This window comes from Dipodomys spectabilis, unplaced genomic scaffold, assembly GCF_019054845.1.
Source record: "Dipodomys spectabilis isolate Male_0828 unplaced genomic scaffold, ASM1905484v1 ptg000089l, whole genome shotgun sequence".
Lineage (NCBI taxonomy): Eukaryota > Metazoa > Chordata > Mammalia > Rodentia > Heteromyidae > Dipodomys > Dipodomys spectabilis.
The window spans coordinates 20,278,403-20,305,671 of record NW_024870766.1 but is presented as its reverse complement, the minus strand read 5'-3'; positions in this window follow the sequence as shown (position 1 = coordinate 20,305,671).

Here is a 27,269-nt window from a genome sequence, read left to right as displayed (position 1 = left end):
AGATAAGAGGATTGAATGAAGGAGAACGAGTCTATGTGTAAAGTCAGAGTTTGCAAAGCTTCTAGTCTTTACCCCATGTGAAAATGTCAGAGATTGACCAGAATTGTAGGCCTGAAAGCCTGACTTCAGTGGGTTCTAACATGTCAAATCTGGCCACCCTTCCCAAAGAAAGAACATGGAAGCAATGGTGAGGCCAGAGGAAGCAGCTTTATTTAATGAAGTAGAAATAAGAAGGAGGGAATAAGCATTTCAGTCTGTCTTTGAGGTGCTTGCATGAGCTGTACCAGGTAAGGATCAGTGGGTATGAACCATGTGCATAATTATGCAGTCCCATTTAAAGTACGGTTTGGTTGATCATAAGTGCTGGTCATGAAAGATGCTCAAAGACCTCCTTCTACTTGATGGGAAAATCAGTTCCAATTAGATGAGTGGTTCTGTTTGGGATTGACTGATCTCATCATGGGGTGTTCTGTCAGAGAAGCTTTGCTAGTCTTAGAATCCAAGGGGATTACACGTTTAGCACAATAGCTGGAGACTTTTAGGTATCCTTTTGGGGGGAGGTGACAGTGCACTGTTAAAAACTGACAGTAAATACCTATGTTGCCCTTATCTGTGAGCTTTCAGCCTTAAATGGGGATGAGATAACTCCAGTAACACTGGTCTTTAGAACAAATTTTGAAGGATTAACATGCCCACTGCAGAGTTAAGCAGTAGACTGACTCAAAGTTTTAAGACAAAGGAGCTAGTTCAAAATGAATGCACATATGCCGGGCATTCATCCTATTTTAGTTAACATGTTAGCCCAATTGAGAATGCAGCAATGTTTTGCAAAAACAATTTCCATGTGCCTCCTATAGGGCTATTCATATGTTTTCTGAATGCTTTAAAGTATGCCGTTGTGGCCACTGGGAAGATAAAGTTACACTCAACATTAACTTATGAAATTACACCACAACATTAACACATCCCTAGTGGATATTGTTATACATTTTATTATATAGAATATTATGAGGCTGCATATTTTAATAGCCAATTTATTTTATATATAGATATAATTATAAATACCTATAAAATTGTAAAGATAGAACCATTATTCTTTACAAAACAAAACACATTAGATTTAGATTCACTCTTTTCATCACATCATTGAACACAGATTTTTCTGTTATGATACAGTATATATCAGAAATATTATTATATATTATAATATATATGAATCTTATATGTAGTATAATAGTACATTTTCGTCTCTATCCATATATATATATATATCAACAATATGTCAATGAGTCTGACAAATGCAACCTGGTGGAAATATGTGAAATTTCATTCACATTTTTAACGGTTCTCAGATATTTCTACACAAATGCACACAGTTCTTTGTATGACAGAAAAATCTCTATGTTATAAAACAGTATTGATTTTAAGAGATTAGGAAAGAAAATTCTTAGACTTTACACATCCCAAATATGTTTTGGTTTTAAGGAATGTGTAATGCTTGCATTTATAAATGATATACTATGTCTGAACACTAGCAATGACCAGCGTATTACAAGCATCTTACAACGGTTAACTCAATTAACCCTCACATTTATACTATGCATTTTGTCATTTCACATTGTGAATCCTATTGAACAGATGGGACTCCTGAGGCAAAGGGAGGGTAAATAGTTTGCCATACTCGTCACTAGAGTAGGTGTCAGAGCTAAACGTTATATTCTGGACTGCCTGCAATGATACTATCCTAGCAGCCTGCCAAACTAGCTAGAATAAAATGTATACTTCTAGATTCAACCTCTAGGGGTTTTTAACACATTTAGTCTGTGTAGTAGTATCTCTTTGAATAAAGTTTGACTAGGATATTTCTGTTGTAATTGGACTTACACACTATTTATTGACCTTATTAAACTGTATTGCCTTGAAGCACTGCTGCTGGAAGAAAGAAATGCTGCAGCATATCACTGACATAATGGGTAGAGCAATGGGCCATCTATAACACCCAGTTTGCCCTCCAACAACATGAAGGCCTTAGGTTCATGTTGATTCATCATAACATGATAAATGTTGCTGTATGTACTGGGAATTAATTGTTTGAAAGTTTATTGTTGAACGTCAAATAATGGTCATGCCAGAGAAATTCTGAAAAATTGAGCTTTGATATAGAAATGCAATCATCAGCACAAATTCATAAATATATATATGTTTAATATATAAATAAATATATCTATATCTATCTACCTGTCTACCTACCTACCCATCTATCTTTAAAACACACAGGAAGAGGTAAACGTCATTTATAGAAAGCCAAGCAGAACTTAGAACAATCCTACCACTTCACCCAGGCAAATATCTTTACTAAACTTACGTTGCCACCAACTTCTGAGTGCTTCTTATGTTCCAGAGTGGGAGAATAAGCATGCTGTTTAATGGGACCACAATGATGGTTTTTAAAGAGCTGGTAGAAATTAGATTGTAGCAAGAGCAGAACTGAACAGAAAAACCATGAAGATATTCTGTCACTTAGAGAAGAATAAATAGTAGCAGGGAAGGGGTGTAGTCATATGAATGGAGAGAAGTGAGCGAATGGAAAAATGGCTAGCAAGTAAAAATGAGAATCTTTAAGTGAATAGATATGCCAGAGGAAGAGAAAAGAAAATTAATTACCTTCCATGATTCCATCCTTTCTGGCTTTGTATAAAGATGATGTTTTATGCTTTAGATATGTCAGGGAAACTTACTGAAGCAGAGGAGGCACTTCTGGTTTTAAGGAGGAGGAAGTTTTTAATTTTAAAAATGACATTTTATAACAGGAGAATGGATAAGACATCCCAGAAGAAGATGGGAAGAGAATGAGAACTAAGTTGATTTGACTCTCCTTTAAAGCTATTCATGAGATATAATAAGATAAGTGTATTAGATCCATTTCAATGGACAAAAGTGAGGCTTATGCAGAAAGTTACTAAGTGGTAAGTGTGAGATTCAATTCGACATAGTTTTGATTCTAAAGTCTACATATTTTTCCATAAACTGGACTATAAATTCAGTGCTTATTATTATTGTTCCTTCTTATAGAATGAATTACAGTTCTTTTGATATAGATCATCAATTATTCTGAACCAGTTTTAAAGTTTTCATTATAAAGTTTTCATTCTTCAGTGCTGGGGATTGAACCTAGGGCCTTTAACTTGCTAAGCAAGCACTCTACCATTAGATTATATCCCCAGATCCCACTACGAAGTTTTAATTAAAATTCTAGTTAGGTTTCAATATTTCAATTCAATATTTGACCCGAGGAGCCCTCACTATTTTAATCAAATTACTGTTGCTAAGACGGATATACCACTAAACACAGTAATTGTGTTTATTCAATATCTTTATTCTACATATCGAGCACAAAATAAAATCAATTCTTCTTAAAAAAAAAAAGAACACTCTCCTTGGAGTTTACCATCTAATTGAAAGAAATAGATAACCCATAAAGCAGGAGTAAATAGATCTGCAATAGTTAACCAACATGGCCTTAATATTTCCCTCATCTTAATTAAACTAAAAACAAGGTTCCTTCTGAGTATGAGCTTCTGAACTTAAATAAATAAATGTTTACTTTAGAATACTTACAATTGTGAATTCTTGTCTTGTCTTTCTTTGAAACAAATGTAAGTCTTCTTTCTTCTTAATAGTTTTGCAACCAAGGAAAGCAACTACAAACCATCCTTTTACATTTCAATACAGAAATGGATGGAGTGCCTATCCCACAGCTTTGGAAATTCAATGCACACCATTTAAACAAATGGCCAATCACAGAGGTAAATATTTGCTGTTAGGAATAACTTGTACCCCAATGGTCAACCTGCCCTCTCTTCTCCCCACTGCTACCCCATAATACACAGAAGTATTTTCCACTGGGTAATCCTAGCACATATAAACAAACCTCCTGGTCTTCCTGACTGCTTGTTTGGTTCAAGAGAAATTTAGCTGAGTTTTTTGGTTCAGGTTTTGAAGATAGTTTATTCAAGACTATTGTCTTGAATAATGTCTTTCTTGCCTCTGAATTTTTCTGGCACAATTTTTACTTAGACATGAACTTTTAACCGGAGTTTCACATTAAGGGCAAAAACCAAAACAGTCAGAAATCCAAATGAAGATGACAGGATATTGTTAGGAAACCAAACAAGCTTTCATTTTGCAAACTGAAGTGGAGCTTTCTACTAGAAATCTTAAAAAGAAAGGGAAAACGGGATAAACACACAAGAGTAAATGAACAAGTCAAATTCATGGAATAGTAAAGAGAAAATGTATTTCTAAGGGGAAACCTAGGGGAGGGAGGAGGGGGGCCAGGGGGGTGTATAGACACACATGTGTGGTCACCATTTTGTTCTGATGGAATTTTCTGTACCTGGTGGGTACAGAAACATTGTGACAACCAGAAACATTCCTACTCACTGCCTAACAACCTCAGAGGAGAAATACAGCCCACATGAGAATCATTGGAAGAAAACTAAATAAAGCCTTTAGGTGTACATAGTTTCTGTGTTCCCCACAATAATTGTGAGGTACAGAGAGACCACTAGCCTTACCTTGCTCCCACAATGCTTAATTGTTCTCCAACTGACTCTTTTGTAGTAACACAATTATTTAATTGAAGTTTATTAACCAAGTGGCACAGTCATAGAAGACAGGGGCCACCCTGATCCTACAGCTCATTTTGGTTTTGTCATAAAGCATACAGCATCAGAAATATGCTTAAGTTTCACTCTTGAGCCCTTATCTGAGAATGTGTAATTGTTTGTAGGAGAAAGGACTTCAGCGATGTCAGGACCTTCAGAGTTCTCCTTTTTGGATATTTGTAAGCACTTTCTCTGAATCACTCTTTACTTTTGAGGTGGTCAAGCTCAGCTCTTATCAAGTAACAATTACTCTTAAGCCTCTGATCTTTTTTCTCAAATTAGATCATCTGCTTCATATAAAGTGCTTCTTTCCTGTGATTTAATTTTGCTTAGTACCTGTGCTTTATCAAGCTGGCTTAGAAAAACCTCAATATCAAAAGGTTTACATTTGCTAGCATTTTCTTCTTGCCTTGAACTAAGAGTCTGAAATTCACATTAACAGAATTTAATGCAACTATAACCTAGCCCTCTATTGACTTAACAAATGATTGTAAATTTCTAAATGATGGCATCAACATTTGAATCAAAATAAAAGATTACAAAGCCTCAAGTATTATATTTAAAGTTTTGTTACAACGACTTTTAAACTACCCTTTTTGCTAAGTGCAGTTTACAATAATGTTACTTTCTGAATAATAGCCTAACCTTTGTTGTAAATTAATGTTGATGCCATTAAATTGCCTGTGTTGCTGACTGTGAAGCAGAATTGCTAATTATTAAAAGGGGGGGAATGTAAATGCAAACAGTGTGAAAAAAAAAATGCTTGATCTCGGCTCACAGCTCACAGAACCAAAAATAATCCAGGAACAAATAATACCACATCAGCAGCTCTTAGTTGCTGATTTGGGGCTTACTACTGAAAATACAATTTGAAATCTTCCATATGTAATTTATGGATGAAAAATGTCCCAGATCAATAAGGTCTTATGTACTTTGCAAAAGTATTTTTTCCAACATTTTAAAATAATAATGTATTTTCTATCAGGTTGTATATATAGTTTATTATACATTTGAAAAATAGTACAGGTACCTAAAAAGCACTTGGTAGATAATTGTAACAGAGAGTAGTACTTTTAAAAGTGAATGAAAATTCATGACTGTTACACGGGGCTCTTAAATCTTGATGTAGGAACTATTTGTCCTTTCTTATATCAGGAAAATGAAGTCTCGTAGAAACAAGGTCATTTAGAAAGAATAATTTTTCAGTGCATGTTCTGAATTGGCTAACTTTGAACCTTGGACAGGAAGATAAAAATAAAGTGAATGTCATATATTCTTGCTTATTGGATATGCGGTGGGACCTTTATGAAGGCAAAATTCCTAATTAAAATTTCACACCTATCAATGTGAATTTTTTTATTTTATTTATTTATTTATTTAGTGAACATACTATACAGAGGAGTTACAATTACATGGGCAGGATAATGCGTACATTTCTTATCAAGCATTGCAGCCTCCTCCTTTGTTTACCCTTCACATCCCTTCCCAGCCTCTCCCCCACCCCCCCACCCAATCCTCCCCCCCACCAACATTGTAAAGCTCGTTTTCGACATGACAACTTGTACTTCTCATTGTTGCAACAGGTCCACCTGTATCCTTAAACGACTTGTTTTTCCCCATCTCCTCCACAAGTTATACTGACATCAAATATAGTGAAAGCAGGGGTTATACTGTGGGGGAGGGACATACAAAGCAACAAAGAGATAATCTTATAAATGCATAGAAACAAATGCATGAAAGAAAAAACATTTAAATACACATCTAAGGGTTCATTTTCCTAACATCACATTATCTGACCTTTTCCGCTTGACTCATACATATACTAGATACTGCAAATAAGGGAAACCATGAGACCTATGTTTCTTTGGGCCTGGCTTACTTCACTTAATATACTTTTTTCCCAAGTCTTTCCATTTCCTAACAAATGGGGAAATGTCATTCTTTCTGATGGAGGCATAGAATTCCATTGTGTATATATACCACATTTTCTTGATCCATTCATCTACTGAGGGGCATCTGGTTTGGTTCCATATCTTAGCTATGGTAAATAATGCTGCAATAAACATAGTTGTGCTGGTAGCTTTAGTGTGGTCTTGTTTGTGATCATTTGGGTAAATGCTGAAAAGTGGGATTGCTGGGTCATAGGGGAGCTTTATGTGGAGTCTTTTGAGGAACCTCCATACTGCTTTCCAAAGTGGTTGAACAAGTTTACATTCCCACCAACAATGAAGTAAGGTTCCCTTCTGTCCACATCCCCTCCAGCATCTGTTGTTGTTAGAGTTCTTGATTTTTGCCATTCTAACTGGAGTGAGGTGGTATCTCAATGTTGTTTTGATTTGCATTTCTTTTATGGCTAGGGATGTTGAGTATTTCTTCATGTGTCTATTGGCCATCCTTCTTTCTTCTTCAGAGAAGTTTCTCTTTAAGTCTTTAGCCCACTTATTTAATGGGCAGTTGTTTCTTTGACGATTTGTTGTTGGGGGATTTAATTTTTTGAGTTCCAAGTATATTTTAGATATGAGACCCTTGTCTGTTGTATGGCTAGTGAAGGATAGCCCCACAAAAAATAAAATACCTAGGAATTCACTTAACCAAAGAAGTGAAGGACCTCTATGATGAAAACTTTAAAATCTTGAAAAAGGAATTTAAAACAGAACTTAGAAAATGGCAAAACCTCCCATGCTCCTGGATTGGAAAGATTAACATCGTGAAAATGGCAATACTTCCCAAGGCTATCTACAATTCAACGCGATACCTATCAAAATTCCAACCTCATTCTTCAAGGAAATAGAAGAGGCAATCCAAAAATTCATATGGAAGAATAAAAGACCCGAAATAGCAAAAACGCTCCTCAATGGAAAGAACACTGCTGGAGGAATATCAATACCAAATTTCAAACTCTACTATAAAGCCATAGTGATCAAAACAGCTTGGTATTGGCATAAGAACAGACCTCAGGACCAATGGAATAGAATTTTTTTATTTTTTAAATAAAATTTTTTATTGTGAAAATACTGTACAGAGGGGTTACAATTACATGAGCAAGGTAATGAGTACATTTCTCATCAAGCATTGTTGCCTCCTCCTTTGTTTTTTCCCTACCATCCCTTCCCTCCCATCTCCACAACTACACTCTCCCGCCCTCCCCCCTTAATTGTAAGTTCGTTTTTCAACATAGCATCTTGTAGATCTCATTGTTGCAATGGGTCAACTATTTAAACAATTTGTTTTTTCCCTCCCCTCCCCAAATTATACCAACAGGGGTTGTACCATGGGGGAGGGACATATAAAGCAACAAAAATCACATGGTAACTTATAAATATGTTAGAAATAGCAAGAAAGAAAAAAACACTTGTGTCCCTATTTTGGGGTTCATTTAACTTAACATCATCTTATCTTTTCTGCTTGTCTCAGACATACACTAGTTATTGCAAATAAGGGAAACCATGGGACCTATGTTTCTTTGGGCCTGGCTTACTTCACTTAATATAATTTTTTCCCAAGTCTTTCCATTTCCTAACAAATGGGGCAATGCCATTCTTTCTGATGGATGCATAGAATTCCATTGTGTATATATACCACATTTTCTTGATCCATTCATCTACTGAGGGGCATCTGGGCTGGTTCCATATCTTAGCTATGGTAAATAATGCTGCAATAAACATAGTTGTGCTGGTAGCTTTAGTGTGGCCTTGTTTGTGATCATTTGGGTAAATGCTGAAAAGTGGGATTGCTGGGTCATAGGGGAGCTCTATGTGGAGTCTTTTGAGGATCCTCCATACTACTTTCCAAAGTTGTTGAACAAGTTTACATTCCCACCAACAGTGCAGTAGGGTTTGCTTCTTCTGTCCACATCCCCTCCAGCATCTGTTGTTATTAGAGTTCTTGATTATAGCCATTTAACTGGGGTGAGGTGGTCTCTCAATGTTGTTTTGATTTGCATTTCTTTTATGGCTAGAGAAGTTGAGCATTTCTACATGTGTCTGTTGACCATTCTTATTTCCTCTTCAGAGAAGTTCAATGTGAAATTTTAAAAGCACTTAAAAATCTCACTAAAGGAGGTTGAGGATGTGCTGTAAGATGAACATTTCCCCCTTGTCATCACATTTATCTGTACAAACTTTTTTTTTTGTCCTGGGGCTTTAACTCTGGGCCTGGGCGCTATCCCTCAGCTCTACAGCTCAAGGCTAGCACCCTACCACTTGAGCCTCAGTGCCACTTCCAATTTTCTGGAGGTTGATTGGAGATAAGAGTCGCATGACTTTCCTGCCTGGGCTGACTGAACAGGGATCTTCAGATCTCAGCCTCCTGAGTAGCTAGTATTAAAGGCATGAGCCAATGGCACCTGGTCTGTACAAACTTTTTGAGCCAATATGTTATTTCAGCTAAGTTATGGGAACATGATTAGGGCTTTACAAAATGGCTCTTAGAAAAGTGAAGAGTATAGAGTTGTGTCACAACATTGATCAGGGCACATTGTATTCATAACTTGCTTTGCTAAATGGCAACTCCTTTATGCAACTACTTAAATGATAAAAAATAATTTTAAAAGAATTGGGTCACAAAATATTAAACACATTTATTCACTACATTCTTACAGCATCTTGTCAAACACCACTTAACCTCTGGCAGAGAGCAGAGCTTGGCAGTAGTTCTGTAATGCGTTTGACTATGCGGAGGGAATGGTAGAAAGTGAGAAAGTGTATGACAAGTGAAGATGCATATCGTAACTTATGCACGTATTGTTTTCAGTATTTTCCTTAGATGCCCAAAGCTAACTGAAATTAAAGAATTGATCTCCAAAGAATTTTGACAAAAATAAAGGTAGGCAGTACAGGTAGCTCATGACTATAAACATAGCTAGCTACTCAGGATGCTGATATCTGAAGCTCCATGTTCAAAGCCAGCCCAGGCAGAAAAGTCTGTGAAACTCTTTTCTCCAATAAACTCAGAAAAAAACCAGAAGTGGTGCTGTGGTTCAGACAGTAGAGTGCTAGCCTTGAGCACAGAGAGGCTCAGGGACAGTACCCAGGCTCTGAGTTCAAACCCCAGGAAAAGAAGAGAGAAGAGGGGGGGAAGGTAAGCCAGTTACAGAATATAAAAATCTCTATATTGTAATTTATGTTTGTTATGCAATGTTCTACTTAATAATAGAAAGTATGATATTCGGGTTATTTCTGCATGACACAATATCTCCTTTGTAAGACTAATATTTTCAATTAGATACTTTATGTCCAGTATCCTGTCTCATAGTTTCCGTAATGTCTTAAGTGCAAACAGAACCATCTAACTTGAGAGGATGGGTGAAGAATCGATAGATGGGGAGTAGGGGTGGGGGGAGGGGGAGGAGAATAATGGAAGCCATAACATTAAGCAAGATGGATTTTACTCATAAATTGATATGTTGAATCGAAACCCTTCTGTACACTTAAAGATAATAACAAAACTAAAGCATAAAAAGAGTTTGTACAGTAAAGAATACATGGTCATCAGAAAAAAAAAATTAAGAAAAATGTCCTTTGTTTCCACATCTTTGGAGTTCATTTCAGTTTGTATATTATTATTTTATATACATAGGAAGAGGCGCTTGGGTATTGCACCATTGTGATTCTCTCCTAAGACGATCCTCTTTTGGTCTCACTGTATGCAGGGTATATGCATGTGCATATTTGTGGGAGGGTGGAAAAGGGCACAGAATCTGAGAAAAAAGGATGAAAAAGTGCAGCAGTTTAACACACTGGACGTTGACAAAAGTGAACTATGCAACTTGTGGGTAGAGATGTGAAGGAGGGAATGGGAGAGAAAGAGGGAACAGATGACACTGAGTGAAAGGAAATGTACTTATTAACTGACATGTAACTGTCACCCCATTGTATATCACCTCTAAAACAATAACAATTTTTAAAAAAGAGTTTGTATAATTTTATGCACCAAAATAATTAACATGCCAAAGTTTTTAGTTGTGGTATCAAGATTAGGGCAAGATTAAAATATGTTCTCTTGTATTTCCAGTGGAAGAATTGATTAACTCAATTAGTCAGCATTAAGTATTCAGCATAATTGCACACCAGAAACAAATATTATACTTGTAACATACAAAGCATACAAAGTTTCAAACTTTGTAAAGAAGGCATATTCTGATTTTCTATGCTACTACTCTTTATTTTGTATCAGATACATCTTTGAGATAAATAATTTTCTTTCCTCAATTTTGAAGGTTTCTGTTATATTCTTTTTTGCAATTGAATTTTATTTTGTTGTAAAGGTGATGTACAGAAGAGTTACAATTACATAAGTAAGGTAATGACTACATTTCTTGTTGAACATTGTAACCCCATCCCTCGTTTTTCTCCCACTTTCCCTCCCACCTGACTGTTATTTTCTTTACCAATAAATGATTTATGTTCTAAATCATTCGTTGGAAGGCACTGGCTTCTGTTCTCTTCAGATTAATCTTTACTGTAGTTATTTCCTGGAGCAGCCATCAAATGCATAGTGTTAGCATAAAACCATAACTTTGCTTTTCATTTTTGCCAATATTAAAATTATTCTGCTATCTGATTCATAGGCAGGTTTATGGGCATCTATCATGTTAAATATATTTTAGACTCTAAAAAATTGCTCATCAGCTTTTTATTAACTCATATGTCATGTACATTCAGACACAGAGACACATGGTCAAAACAGGCCTTCTTTAATCTTACCAGAGCAAGAGGGATTTAAGTAAAATTTGTGTAAGATTTGCAACTATTTAGAAATTGGCTCTGGGAGTAAAACTCAATCCTGGAAAGAGAAGTATGGTAGAGGATTAGAATAAAACATCTGTATATTTTGCAGATAAAATGTTGATATGTTGTTCAATTTGAGTGCAAAACCTATCATTAATAATGAGAATTGAAAGTTTGTAACAGTTCAGTGGTAGAGTGTCTGTCCAGCAAGGAATCAGGGATGGATCCCCAGTACTGAAAAGAATTGTGAAAGCAATTATTCAAGACACACACACACACACACACACACACACACACACACACACACACACACACACACACCACAAGAAGAAGAAGGAGAAGGAGGAGGAGGAGGAGGAGGAGGAGGAGGAGGAGGGAGAGGGGGAGGGGAAGGGGAGGGGGAGGAGGAGGAGGGGGAGGAGGAGAAAACTCATTTGGGAAGGGTATTTGAAATCTGAGTGTCTAATTTTTTAGTGCTGTTTTGTTTCCTTTCATACCTGCATTTCAAGGCCAACCTCCACTACTGAACGACAATGTTATTGTTATTAATTGCCTATTATAATAACAGCAAAATTTTATGAAGAGATACTTTTAAAACAGTGATATTTTATCTGAGTTGAAAGATACAGCACAAAAGTCAGGACATTGTCTAGATTTAACTTTTTCTGAGTTCCCTCCCTCAATTTCTCATAACATAAGGACTATATGAAGGAGTTACCTCATCCTTTAGTTGAATAATAAATGATAATTCCTAGATACCTTTCAAATCCTTGGAGATTCAAAACAAATAGGGTTTATAGCACTTGCTAATTATATAACCTCGTACAAAGAGGATAATATTATCTAAGGAAATAAATGAATTTAAAGTATGGATAACTTCCATAAAGAAAAGGAATGAAAGCAAGGAGAGGAGAATAAAAAGAAGGGTCACTTTAAAGGGTGGTCCAGGAAGGCCTGTCTGAGAAAGAGGCTCTAAGGCAAAGTGAGGAAGCCATGCTGGTGGAAGCCAAGCTAAGATGGGGGCAGAACCAGAGAGGAAAACTACAGAAATCCCTTCAGGTAGAGCTTGTTTGGAGAGCTGAGAGGAGGACAGTAGGGTTGAGGCCAGCAGAAAGAGAGGAAGGAAAAAAATGAAGTTAGAGCAATAGCAAGAGGGCATTGTCAAGGTAAGGACTTGAAGCTTCGGAGAGTTTGTAGGCAGACCATTTAAACCAACATCTAAGGGAATCAATCTCCTGAGCAGTATTTGACAAAATTAACATGTAACATCTATTTCAAAGAAGGTACACTTAATCTACTCATTCATTTGATGGATTTTTTGAGATTTGAAGATCAGAACCATTACTATTTAATATGCAACAATATAAGATAAACAAACAGGACAGTTGCTTGTATCTTTTTAAAGGAAACAGGATTTAAAAGGACAGTTAAAATTTTTAAATGTAAAAAAATCAGTGCTACTTTAAAAATGAATAGTTGTTCTATTATAAAATTATTTTTTTATTAAAACGGCATAATACTATTTTTAAATTTTGAATTAGTTCTTTTCAATTAAGCAGAAAGAACTTAGGGCTTCGGTGAGGTGACAGCAGCTCCTGTGGGAAAGTGGTAGGGTTCCAAAACACCTATTTGGCCTGCTGATTATTTCCTGATGGTCTACAGAGACTAAATAAATGGAATTAGCTAAACATAAGTACAGCTTGCCATCATAATAAAAAAGAGAGAACACTTGCATTGCGTTGACACTAATGTGTTGTTTCAAGAAATGCCATTTTTAAGTAATAATTTTAAAATAAACATACTTTGAAAATAATTGAAATGTAAGTTCAGTGTAAAACAGAAGCTACTGAATATGACAAAAGAAGATGAGTGATAAATAGCAAATGTGCTGTTCCCACTCAATAAAAAGAATCAAAGGAAAATTATCACCAAAAGTTGCTGTGTCTCTAGGGTGAAAAAGGTCACCACTACTTTTATAACAACTCCAACTGAACATACACAATCTACTCAGGAAAAAAATGGCTTTCTACTAACAGAATGAAAAACTGGAAAATAAGCATATTGATATCCAAACACCTAGTACAAATGTGGATAGAAAATGTTATGTCAGGTCACATGGAAGGATTTATGAGCCTGAGGAATCAAACTGGTCCAATGATCATATGTCAGAAGTCGTGAACAAAATCTACTATCTCTACATATAGACTACTATCTCTACCTATAATGTATTCATAACTTTTGTGAGAATATTGCTTCAATAACTAAGAAGCTTAAAGTCAAATTAATTAACCAACCACTTATAATTCCTTTTTAAATTTAAAACATTCCTTTAGTGAACAAGCAACTGAAAAGCCAAAAAATTAAACAACTATGACAATTAGTTTTGCTTAGATGTCAATAAATTTCCTCAGTATTTCTATCCATTTTTATTCCACTTTGCTGCCATTCTCCACATTAACTATTAAACACCTGAATTATTCAAAAGGCCAAATGTGAACAATAGTTCACATTTATTTAAAAATAAATGTGGCCTTTATTTAAAAGCCCAATTCACGAATGTACTGCCTTAAATACAATACCCAGACTTTGAATGGTGGTTCTATTATTGTGCTTTACGAAGCAAATAGGTGGGGCTGGGAAGGTGGCTTAGTGGTAGAGTGCTTGCCTCGCATGCATGAGGCCCTGGGTTTGATTCCTCAGCAGCATGTAAGCAGAAAAAGCCAGAAGTGGTGCTGTGGCTCAAGTGGTAGAGCACTGGCCTTGAGCTGAGGAGCTGAGGGACAGCACTCAGGCCCAGCGTTCAGGCCCCATGACTGACAAAAACAAACAAAAAAAGCAAACAGGGATATTGAAGAACACCAAAGAATTTGCCAATGGCCAGAGAAATTAGTAAGTAGAAGGCTCCAGATACAACCTGAGATGTTCTGATCCACAGAGCCAGAACTTCAAATTGCCTTTCTGAGCTGGCTATGAGGAAGCAGAGTAGGGGAACTGGGTGGTCACGAGGGTGGATGTTCATGTCTCCATCATGCCAGCTCAGAGATTACATTCTGTGGGCACATACACTTTCTTTGAGTAATGAACTAATTGGCTTAATGATGAATTAGCTAAGCCCTAAGCTCATTACAAAGTAATTGCATTAAATTAATGGAATATAGAAATAAAAGTGAGTGTTACAGAAAGCAACATGTATTTTATTTGGGTCAGAGATACAAGGATCTCATTTCCACACAATAAATGAGGACTAGGCTTATATTACTCACTGTTTATGTGCTTGATAACATCTAAAATAAATATTTGGGCCTGCATTACTAGAGATAACAGTGTTTCATTGATTACCAGAATTCTGTTTATGCATTTATTTATGAATGAGAGTAAATATATTTCTTGGTTCTAAAAAATCTCTCTCTGAAATTATTTTATAGAAAATATGAAAGAACATCATCATAAATACGATTGAAGAATACAAAACAGAGATAATTGCCTGTTTAGTAACAAGCTTGGTTTCAACTGAAGTACTTCCTATCACACAGCTGGGTGCTGTTAGAACAGCACTCTTCTATCTGAGCCAATTCATTTTTTGGAACACAAATTTATTCCTCTTAATAAACATCAAGATATACAACATAGAAAATGTTAGATATGATATACTTCACCATTCAATAGCATTCCATAAGTCGCAATCCTTATTTCAAAACAATTGGGAGATTAAAGCACTTGAAAACAGATTACAGTGGAAGCTACTTTGTCAGGTTTATGCCATTCAAATCTGACCAGGTTGTTTAATGCAAAGCAAAAAGCCAAGTGATACATTTAGGGATAGTTTTATTAATCTTATGGTACAAAATTATTTGAAAAATAATAGTTCATATAATTTTTATTGCATTATTTCTTTAGTTTGACATAAAATATAATCTTTTAAAAATCATTGAAGCTTGAATCCAGCCCAAGCAAAAAGTCAGCAAGACTTCATCTCAACAAACTAGCTAGGTGTGGTATACCATGCCGATATTCCCATGTATGCAGGAGAAATAAGTAGATGGATTCCAGTTGGAGGGTGATGTGCAGAAGTGACACAGTATGGGACTCAACTGCAGAGTATCTGCCTAGCAAGGGTGCCCTGAGCTTGAACCCTCGTACCAGACCACCCCCCCCCCCCAATCCCAAATAACATCTCTTATTTCAATGCAACAAAAATGCATGGCAATTCAAGTCATACGCATGTGAGTAAAACAAAGGATTAAAACATAGGCCCAACTGCAGATGTAAATTTTGTGTAGGATTTTCAAGAAATGAAACTACACTGAGGCTTCATATTTACAAAAGCTTTTTCATACAAAGACTGAAATGCAAAGAACCAAGCTTCAGCCAGTTAGCTCAGACCTTTTGCTGAAGCAATAAGCTCTGGAAGAATGCAAGCAGATGAAAACACTGAAGAAGCATCGGAAGGATTCAAATAACAAATTTTACATACAGCACACAGTAGGCATATAAAATACTTGTGAATGAACAAACATGGAAGGGAGCACATATAGGATTATTCTTGTCTTGGTTACAGACAAAATATTGGGTATCCTTTCATGTGGCAAGGTCTATAGGCTGATTCCCCAAGAGGCTTCAGAAAGACTTATTACCTCAGTCAGTTTTTTTTTTTTTATCATACAGACTCTAATGATCAAATGCAGAGGATCTGCAAGCTAATGGCTCCAAAATTCTGATCATGTACATCCATCTATCACTCGGACACCAATTCCCATTGACTAAGCTCATCAGACTGTTACTTATTATAAAAAGCAGAATGCTCGTTTTAAATGAGACATTTTGTCCCAGACCTCCATGTTGTCTCTGGGGGAGGTATACAGGAAACCACATGGAAAACTGAAGAATGATTGTTGGGACTGGAGGTACCTAAAGAGGAGCTGGCAAAAGCAGACCTGCCCTGTTGGTGACAGTGTGTGATATCCATTGTATAGTGAGGACCTTCTTGCTTAGCAGACAGGAGGTTGAGGATTGTCACCTAATGTGCCCTCTCCTAAAGGGTAGCCCTACCAGTTGAAGCTTCAGAGATTTTTAAGAGAAAGAACTTATAATCACCACTGTATTTCTGATGTATAGAATTTCCATACAATGCCTCATGAATTAACCATGATAACCAACCTAGTTATCTTATCACACACAAGTCATCAATGCCTACCTCTTATTTTGATATGTACAACTTGAATTTGAAGCTCCTTTCACAGACCATAAAGTCCACCTTGAGGAAACTCTTATGCCTCTCAGATGGCCATACCTGTCTGCACATGGCACGTTTCTACCAATGTGCCCCGTGGAGTCAGATGACATGTCTGCCTGTCCAGTCTAAAGTTTTCTGTTGCTATTTATTAGCACAAAAGCATGGCGGGAGCCAGTGGATTGCACAAGTACTAGGATTTAGTGAAGTCAAGGCCTTTCCTCTTGACTACTTTAGTTTCTAGATATGCTCAATCTCTTCTTGGAGTTCTAATATTAAAAAAGGAAAGAAATAAAAAGAAGCTAGTCTGCCTAGCCACCAACAACTGGAGAAAGAGGAGGAAAATTGATCTCTTGCTAACAAGTTGGTCTTTCTATATAGTACTTAAATATCATTGACTAGAAATCACGTTAGATTGGAGGTTCGATTATCAGAACAAGGGCATTCTCATCTCTGGCAATAATTAATTATGTAACACAGGACATATTTAATCATGTTTATAAATAAGGCTACACAGTTAATAGAAGTATTTTATGTATCATAGTTGTGGCATTCACAGAGTCATACCAATAAGAGAAAAATGAATACCATTCTCAGAGTAGAAGGAAAAAGCATATATATTTTATAAGCTCCTTAATAGTGGAAGATTGGAAGAGATGTCTAATTCCTTTCAAATATTAGCAATTTCTAGAACTTTGTAAGGTCAAAAAAATCATATTATATCTAAAAAAGGGCTTCAGGAAAATATACATAAGTGGTTATCAAGTAGAACTATGTTAGTGATTTGTGATAGGATTGCTCTTTCAGTTTCTTTTCTATATTATGTTTCTGCTTGAAAATTGCTGAATGTAGAAATTACTTTAGGGTGGATCATGACTTCTCATAATGGGTGGGTCAAAATATATTAATCTATTGTAACTATTTTAAATCAAAATTATCAATCTAAAATTCCACTGAAAAGATTATTTTTCCTGAATGGGGAAAATAGAACAAACTCGCATTCTTGAAACAAATAGCTGAAGTGATATATACATCATTTCTTGGAAAATAAGTGAACATTTGAATAACTTCCTGTGCAAAAAGAATTGCTTCCTTCATTACATGTACAGTTAATTTCCAGTAGGGCAGCGAGAGTCACATCAACATGGGGCTCAAATCTCAGAGCTAATGTTTCCAAATTTTGTTATATGGGAAGACTAACAGGTAAATACTAACTAATGTTAACCAAATAGGCAACTAATAGAAATGATTCTTTTTCTTCTTCTTCTTCTTCTTTCTCCTTTTCTCTTTCTCCTCTTCCTCCTTTGAATTGCTTTTTATTAATTTTTTTATTGGGAAAATACCGTACAGAGGGGTTACAATTACATGAGCAAGGAAATGAGTACATTTCTTATCAAGCACTGTTGCCTCCTCCCTTGTTGCCCCTGCCTTCCAATCTCCCCTCCCACCCCCACTCCTGCCCTCCCTCCTTTGAATTGTTATTAATGAATGTTTAATAGATCACACCTGAATTTAACTGTAAGGATCTAAACAGATTTGTCTCATATTATTGATGTGTACATGTGTCAACTGGATTTGAAGCAGTAGTTCTAACTAAAGTGAGCACTTCTTCTAGATAAATAATATAAAGTGAGCAAGCAACCAAGAGTATTTTTTATACCTTTGACCTCTACTAACTGAAAATTTAGTTTACTTCATACATTAGAACTTCTTTCTGATAACCTACATTTTGGTGAAAAATTAAAAGATTTTGTTACTGGTATTCAAAATCTCGTTTATGTTTATTATTTTTTTTCTTCTATAGGCTTTTAAAAGCTTACACAATTAATATGAATTATATCTATATCTCCTTTCAGATTCCTCAGACACCATATAATCTCTCACAGTAATCCTTTCTCTCCTAGACATTTACAACAGCTTTCTAAAAAAAAAAAGTATGTCTTAATAAACATTAGCCTCTCTCACTTCAGCTCTCTGTAGGGAAGAAATCAGAATTGAATGGAATTTTACCTGATAGATGAACAACTAGTGAAAACACACTCAGAAATATGGATTACAGCATTATATGTGCTAGGCCTTACCTTTTTCATCCTTAAGAAAACATATGGAAATATTTAAGAGTAGTTTGTGTATGCCAGGATAATTTTTACCAGTGAAATTTTATCAATAGAGAAAAAATTCTTACAGTTTGGTGATAACAAGTCTTTGGTTGTATGCCTGAGAACCAAATAGAATTCCCAGTCACACCTTATGTAAACATTTCTTCCTGTTTTGAATTTCTTTTTTTTTTTTCTTTTTCTTGTCAGTGATGGGCCTAGGTGCTGTCCCTGCGCTCTTCAGCTCAAGGCTAGCACTCTAGCACCTGAGCCACAGTGCACTTCCAAGTTTCTGGTGGTTAATTGGAGATAAGAGTTTCCAGCCCTGGGCTGGCTTTGAACCATAATCCTCAGATCTCAGCCTCCTGATTAGCTAGGATTACAGGAATGAGCCACCAGCGCCCAGCTTGAATTTCTTTTACTTATTGTGCCCTTAGCCTCTTACTCTCCTCCATTATTATTTCATATTTCACTTAATAATATCACAAACATGGAAAATGGGAGGATGTTATTTTGCAGTTTGGACGAGTAAACTAACACATAAACACATAACAATGGCTATAAGGTAATAAATCAAACACACGTTTTCATTTTCACAGTGTAAGCAAAAATTTCAGAATGCAGTGGCTTCCAAAATAAGAAATTAATTGTTGCATACAGGATTGGGTGGTCTAGCCATGGCTGATTGGTAGCCCTATTTCAGGCTTTGGAGTAACTGGGCTTACTCCCAAATCGTTACTTAAATATCTGTTTTATATTTTTCTCACATCCTGTTACTAGTGACCACCTGGGAGATGTTGTTCTTATGAAAATGACACAAGTACAAGAGAACAAGAAGAGCTCTACAGGCAGGTTTAGTGTTTTGCTCAAATATGATCCTATTTTACTGGCAAGAGCAAGTCCTGTGAACAAACTCATTCAGACTGTGATTAAAGATAATTTTCAAGAGTGATAGAGGAATAAATACTTAACAATACCCCAACATATCACTGCTCCATAATAAGAAGTGAAATTCTAGCTCTCTTTCTGCTGTTTGACAAACGGAAAACATTTTAAGATACCTGCCTTTCTTTTTTCACAAACCACTTCTCTTTTTCTTGATTCCTGACTATCCTCGCCCCCCCCCCAAAAAAAAATAAGTGGGAATGTGTTTCAGGTGACAGCCCATTCCAGGACACTGATTAATGTCTCTATCCATTTATTTGTATCTCTATAGTAGGAGGCATTTTGTTTTCCTTCATTCCCACACCTTACCCAGTTCAGTTTAGCTACCATGCTGTTTCTATTATAAAATTGCCCAGTAAGAGCTCCAGGTTTGTTGTCTTACCCACCCTAACCTTTCTGTTCACTGAGCATGTTCGCGGATGGAGCTTGCTATAGGTTCAAGGTTATACCCCATCTTCCATCCATATGTTAAAACAGGTACTTTTTAGGGTAATAAGAATTGATAGCCAAGGCATTAGGGAGGTGATCAGATAATGCTTGCATCAAACACACTCATATTCATAGCTAAAAAGTCATATGACCAAGAATGTGCTCCAAATAGCTGTATACAAATGTGAACATTAATAGTGCCACCTCTCCCAACATTACCACTTTTTCTTTCTTCTCTTCTTTCTTTTTTCCTTCCTTCCTTCCTTCCTTTCCTTCCTTCCTTCCTTTCCTTTCTTTCTTTCTTTCTTTCTTTCTTTCTTTCTTTCTTTCTTTCTTTCTTTCTTTCTTTCTTTCTTTCTTTCTTTCTTTCTTTCTTTCTTTCTTTCTTTCTTTCTTTCTTTCTTTCTTTCTTTCTTTCTTTCTTTCCTTTTTTTTCCCCAGTACTGGGGCTTGAACTCAGGGGCAAACCCTTGTCGGGCAGGCATTACACTCTTGCAGCCAAGGTCCCAGGAAGGGGGAGCCACCTTATAAAAGACCTTACAAAAAGACCTCTCTCTTTCACTTTTCTGCCATGTGACCACACAGCCAGAAACTGCTATGAAACAGAAAGTTGACCAGACATCACATCTGCTCTGCTAGATATTTTTTCCTAATGACAGATACATAACTTCTTTTTATAACATTGTCTTTTATTAACAAGTAGCTTCAATAATTAGATACTTAAGCTTTGTAATAAAACAAAATGTTCTCTTTTCAAATTACGTGATTGCTATCTCTTCTGCCACTTAAACATTGCTGTGTATACCACAGATGTTTGACTTCTGAAACCATGTTTTAGAGTCAGCTAATCTCTTTTTCCACCCCCAATTAAACTGTTGCTCTTACCTTTAAGTTATCGATAAGTATTATATAACTTTTACATAAAACAGTTAGGACTTTTCTCTAGAAAAGAGTAACAGGATTTTTCTTCCCAGTTAATATCAGTGGATATACTTCACCACCAACCTGATATTTGAAACAATGTACCTAACACTCAATGTGAGAATCAGTAACACAATATGAAGAACCTCCTATTTGTTTTAATCTCCTTGTTTTGTTCATAATTTTGTTCATATCCTTATTCTGTTTTGTGCTTTCTTATGAATGGAACTGGCACATTTGATTCCCTGAAATCTCCTCAAAACATTATTTCCTCTAGATTTTGTTGTTTCCCCATATTGTCTATTACCTTTTTATTCTCTATTATAAGCCAAATGTAACCATTTCTCAAATCTTTTCATATTTCTCTTTAGACAACTGATGTGATATATATATATATATATATATATATATATATATATATATATATATATATATATGAGACTTGTACTTGTTTACTAACAAATGCCACAGAGTCCTCTGGCTGTTCATAAGAGAACATATTTTCTAAGATCCTAGATTAGCTTTTTATTAGTTTTTCTTTCCCCTGTAAATTACTGAGTTCTATTGTTAGTGGCAGTGTTATTGTTACAAAGCTGTCTTTCATTAATTTACTCATCCTTTTATTTATTCATTGCATTTTATACATAAATAGTGCTAGACATTGTCATAGAAAGATAATGAGACAAAGACTTCACACTGTAGGATTGACTCCTTAATAGACACAGAAATCTAAACATCTAACAGCAAGAATGAAAGGTGAATATTACAACAGGCATGCATAAAGGGTAGAACAACAAGTTAGCAAATGTTTTGGAGCAGAACAAGTACCCATGTAAGAAAACCAGAGTTTTTCAGGCAAATGAAGAAAAACATTTCAGGCAAACTGATTTGCATTTAATAAGTTGGACATTTTTCAAGGAGCAAACAATAAACATTCAAATTAATATTTTAAAATCTTACTTGCATCCTTTGTATTTTTCCTATTATCTCTGGCTAGTTCTTCTGGTTGGCTTAGAGAGCTAAAGAAATTATCAGGGATTTTATGAACTTTGTTAAATCTATTCACTCTGCTTCTTTATATCACTAAAGTCAGAATATTATAAAATGCCAGTCACAGCAAAAGATATTTATGAAAAGATGTTTAACTGGATTTCAAGAAACAAATTAACTGTTCTTTGATCATATTTTTTGGATGGTGTAATGGAAGATGAAAAAACATTTAGAAAAGAATGTATGATCAATCTTTCTGAAATGAATTCTTCCAAAGAACTAGATTTTCCTCTTGAAAGTCTATGCTGAGATACATATTCCTTTATTTTTAGCGTATTCTTTTCTTCATGGAAGGTGAATCCACTTAAATGACTTGTTCACTCATTATAATGGAAAAAAAAGGATGCCAGTATACTAGGAATAAAAATCCTGCCTTTGAATGTTCTTGACAAAACAAGAGAAGCAAGAAAGCAACATCAACAGAACATACAAAAGAAGCAGCAAAAAGAATTGCCAATCATTTCACAACCTTAAGAAAATTTGTTCACTGAAAATAAAAAGAAATCCACAGTTGGTGCTAGCCCAGAAGAATAGTCCCATGTTGAAAAGAATACTTTCTCAACTAGGTAGCAAATGAAAATTGGATCAGGAACACATATTCAGGAAAAAAGAAAAAAAATCCACAGTGCCAGATGGCTTCTTGGCAAAGGAAAGGGAATTGTAGATTAAACTGTCATGTGATGACTTCAAACTCAGCAAAATGCAGCATAGCAACTTCTCATTGAGTAGGATAACAGAGAGAACTCAGGTACCAGCATGATTCTGACATTATTAAGGCTTAATATTGCTTTGCTGTCTCATTGGTTTTCTGCCATCACTTTCAATAAGGACAAACACAAAATTAATCTCAGCCAAGGGTAAAATTTTCTGCTGAACAGAATTTAAGTTTGTTTAGAAGTAAATCTTTAAAATCCTGCTGCAAACACACAACTCATCAGGCACCTTTTATGTTTTAAGATACGCTACATTTTAAGATAAGCAGAGTGTTCATAGTCATCGACAGATACTATTATTTCAAGGAAAATTCAGGCTTGGCATTCCTTATGATTTCAAACAGCCAAAGTTACTATAAAACTTGTACCTAAATGTAATCATGTCTTTTCTAAGACTGGTTACTTTTAACTCTTTTGTCTCTCCCTATCTTCCTGTACAAAAATAAAGCTAAAAAAAAAATCACTATCACACTTTCAGGTTTTCACTGGCTCCAGAGTAAGGGTCTCTCAGCTTCTGATGCTTCTGCTGCTAATAGCATGCCAGTTCCATGCTGCCAAACAGTGAAAACCTGCCTGTCGTGGGGCTTGAACTCTGGGCCCGGGCGCTGTCCCTCAGCTCCTCAGCTCATGGTTAGCACTCTACCACTTGAGCCATAGCACCACTTCAGGCTTTTTCTGCTTATGTGGTGCTGAGGAATCAAACCCAGGGCCTCATGCATGCCAGGCAAGCACTCTTCCACTGAGGCACCTTCCCAGCCCATGTATTTTTTAACTGAGAATTTACACTGTTTATATTGAAGGTTAGGAACTTATTCCTTTCATTTTGTTTTTCTTTTGGTACATAGTCTTTTCTCTCTTCTTATCTATTCATGTTTGTTGTTTGATGGTTTACAGTATTGATACTGTTTCTTTTTTTGTTTTGTTTTGTTTTTGTTTTTTTTGCTGGTCCTCAGAGTCTGGACACTGTTCCTGAGATCTTTTGCTCAAGGCTAGTGCTCTACCACTTGTCCCTAAGCACTACTTCTGGCATTTTGGTGGTCTCACCTTGCCCACCCTTGCTTTGAATGACAATCCTTAGATCTCAGCCTTTTGAGTAGCTGGTTTTACAGGTGTGAGCCACCAGCACCTTGTTTTATTCCTTTTATCTTTTGTGTGTCTACTCTTGTACTGGGGATTCTATTTTCCCATACTAACTGACATGATGGCAGTGATCTTTCTTCTTTTGCTTCTGCATGTAGGATTCCTGAAACTTGTCTCGTAAGGTTTATCTTCTTGTTATGAACTTTCTTACCTTTTGCATATTTTATATGTTCTATATTGCTTATATTTCTGATTCATATTATATTAGAAAACTGTGTTATGACTTAATAAGCATAAAGTCTATTCACAGAAGGACTTGTTAGGAATTAAAATCCAAATGTACAAGCTCTCTATTTTTGTGAAAATTACAATCTTGTAGGGGAGCAAGATGTTAGGATTTTACAAAATCAACACTTTGATAATAAATTGTAATGGCTTCAATGTCCTTGAACTTGCCTAACTGTAAAAAGGTTAGTAGTAATTAACAAAGTAGAGCATATTCAGATAGAGGGAACTAAATGTACAAACACCGTGCAACAGGGTGACGAACTATTCACAACTGTATATTATATTCAGCACTTTGGTAATTGTGTTTCCCTCACATTCACTATTAAACTGCATTTTGTAGTTTCTCTTTCTTTTCTAGTGTTAGGGAGGAGTTTACAGTTCTACTTAGAAAAGCAAAATAGTTCCCAAATTTTAATTCATCTGGTCAGTTTACTGACTCCACAATGATATAATCACCAACCTACTTTCCCAGTTTTTCTTTTCTTTTTGGTAATAATAACCTACTGTGTTGAAAGAATCTTTGAAACATCCTTTCTCTTTTCTTTTATGGTCATAATTCACAGTTTTGAAGTTCAAAGATTTTAGACTCAGGAGCAATGACAGGAAATACAAGGATGAGTTGAAAAAGGAAAAGATTATTGAGAGTAATTCATGCAAAGATAAAGATGTTAAAAAGTAGAAGTGGGTAAGGAATCTTTATACCAATTAGTCTATGCAAGTAAGGACAAAAATAATGAGAATTTTGTTAGCAGAAGAACTCACAGAAACCCTGTGCCTTTTCATTAGGAATAGATGATACCAGAACTAGTCTCAGCCTAGACAAAATGGAAACTTGTACCATTGCTTCTATTAGTTGTTATCTGGGGGAGCAAGGATGTGTTGAGAAATAAATTGCATCCAAAGCCATCTTCATGGACAGGTTCTGTCCTGAAAAGAGGCCTGAGCAGCAATGCTTAATGTTTACCATAAGTTCTTTTACCAACTTCTCTTTGTTCAATTTTTATTTAAGCTTTGTTATTTTTCTTGTTGATTTCTACTTTATGACTTTGGGTACATTTGGGAAAGCAGCAAATTTTGTCTTTGTATTTATTTCAACATTTTTCACTATATTATTTTACTTCTACTTGAGTGAGGTAGTATTTTTTTTTCTTTAGCATTTTCTCATTTGACGACTCTGATTTTTCAGTTTTGTTTTTCCCAGAACAATCTTGGCTAGATCCCCAGCTCAGACACGTATTTTGATCGACTTAAGAGGTTAAGATTGGAGACACTGCAGTTCAAGGCCAGCCTAGGATAAAAGGTAAGGAGACCATATCTCAGCTAATACAAAAAGCAGGGCATGATTGGTGTGCACCTGTCATCTCAACTATTTGGGAAACATAAACAAACCAGACTAACAAGGGCATACATTAAAGACCTATTTAAAAACTAAGACAAAAACCATAAAGGACTGTGGAAATGACTCACCTCTCAGAGTGTTTGTCTGGCAAGTGTGAGGCACTGAGTTCTAACCCTCCTATGACCACAAAAACCACCAAAACAACTGACACTAAATATATGATTTTTTTCTAGTAAGATTAATTGTATTGTTTTCAAATTTTAATCTTTGATTTAAAATTTATCATTTTATGGTATAATTGAATTTTTTTCCTAGGTACAGCAAATTATATCATCTCACCCAAATTTAATATATAAACTACACTTTTCTCATCCATATCATGGAACACATTGCCATATTTTCCCAACATTTTATCAGCTCCTTTCTTGTACTTATATTTATAAACTTGCAAAGTATTTCTGTCCAGCCCATACTGTTGGTTATAGAAATTTATAGTATGAGTCAAATAAATTATTATAGGTAGTTCCCACTAGATAATTTTTTTCAAAAATACATATGCTTGACAAAACGAAGATATTTGCAGATTACACCCCCATCCAAAAAAAATGAGCAAAATTGAAAAATATGATTCTAAACAGAGAAAATATTTGAAGCCATTTTTCATGAAAAACTGGCCAAATATCAAGAACTACTCTGCCTGAACCTTCTCTTTTACAACTTACCACCCCCAAGTTGGTTAGAATGGTATTGGCCCCATAAAGAGGGTCTCACCTTGTGTGTTTCTCTGATTTGTGGATAAGCGCAGAAGCAAAGCCCAAGAAATTTATTTTGTCAGCAAACGTCAGAAACTCAATGGACAAGTGAATATGGAAGGTCTTTGGTTCTTCTAGCCTACTTGTGGACACATTAGGGCACAAAACATATACTTTACAAGGGAGTCTAGCAATACAAATGTATTAGAAAATTAACATAGTCTTAATCCATCTCTGGTACTTTGACAAGCAATCTGTACATGCAAGTGAGATCCAAGGGAAAAGAATGAAAAACAAAGACCAAAAGAGTTGAAAGCTATCTTTTAATGGGCTCCAAAACTAGGCTCACATCCATATGCACAGAGTGGGAATTCTACAGCACTTGAGAATAACCTCTACCAGATTATTGCTGGGCCACTGAGGTATGTAGATGTGGGAGCAAATCATACAAAAGAGTCTAAAAATAAAATTAATGTTGTTTTTAAATGAGACTAGATACTTTAGCTACTGAAGAATCCAGAGTAAGTACAATATCTTATCTAACACATACAGTTCTCAAAGAAGATTTGGTGACATACAATGAAATGGAAAAGTGATCCATACTCAAAAAAAAAGTTAACAGAAACCATCTCTGGATGGGTAGAGATATTGGTTATGACAAAGACTTCAAAGAATCAACTCTAAATGTGCTTCAAGAATTAAAAGAAGCTTGTGTAAAGAATTAGAAGACTATATGCAACTAATGAATCAACAAAGAAGAATCTCAATCATGTAGTAAAACCTATTAATAAGGAAGGAAATTTGAGCTGGCACCAGAAGCTCATGTCCATAATCCTTGCCTCTCAGGAGTCTGAGATCTGAGGATTGCAATTTGAAGCCAGACCTGGCAGAAAAATTCATGAGACTCTTACCTCCAATTAACTACCAAAAATCTGACAGTGGAGCTGTGGTTCAAGTCTATGAGTTCCAGTGTTGAATGAAAAAATCTAAGGGACAATATCCAAGTGCTGAGTTCAAGCCCCAGTACAAAA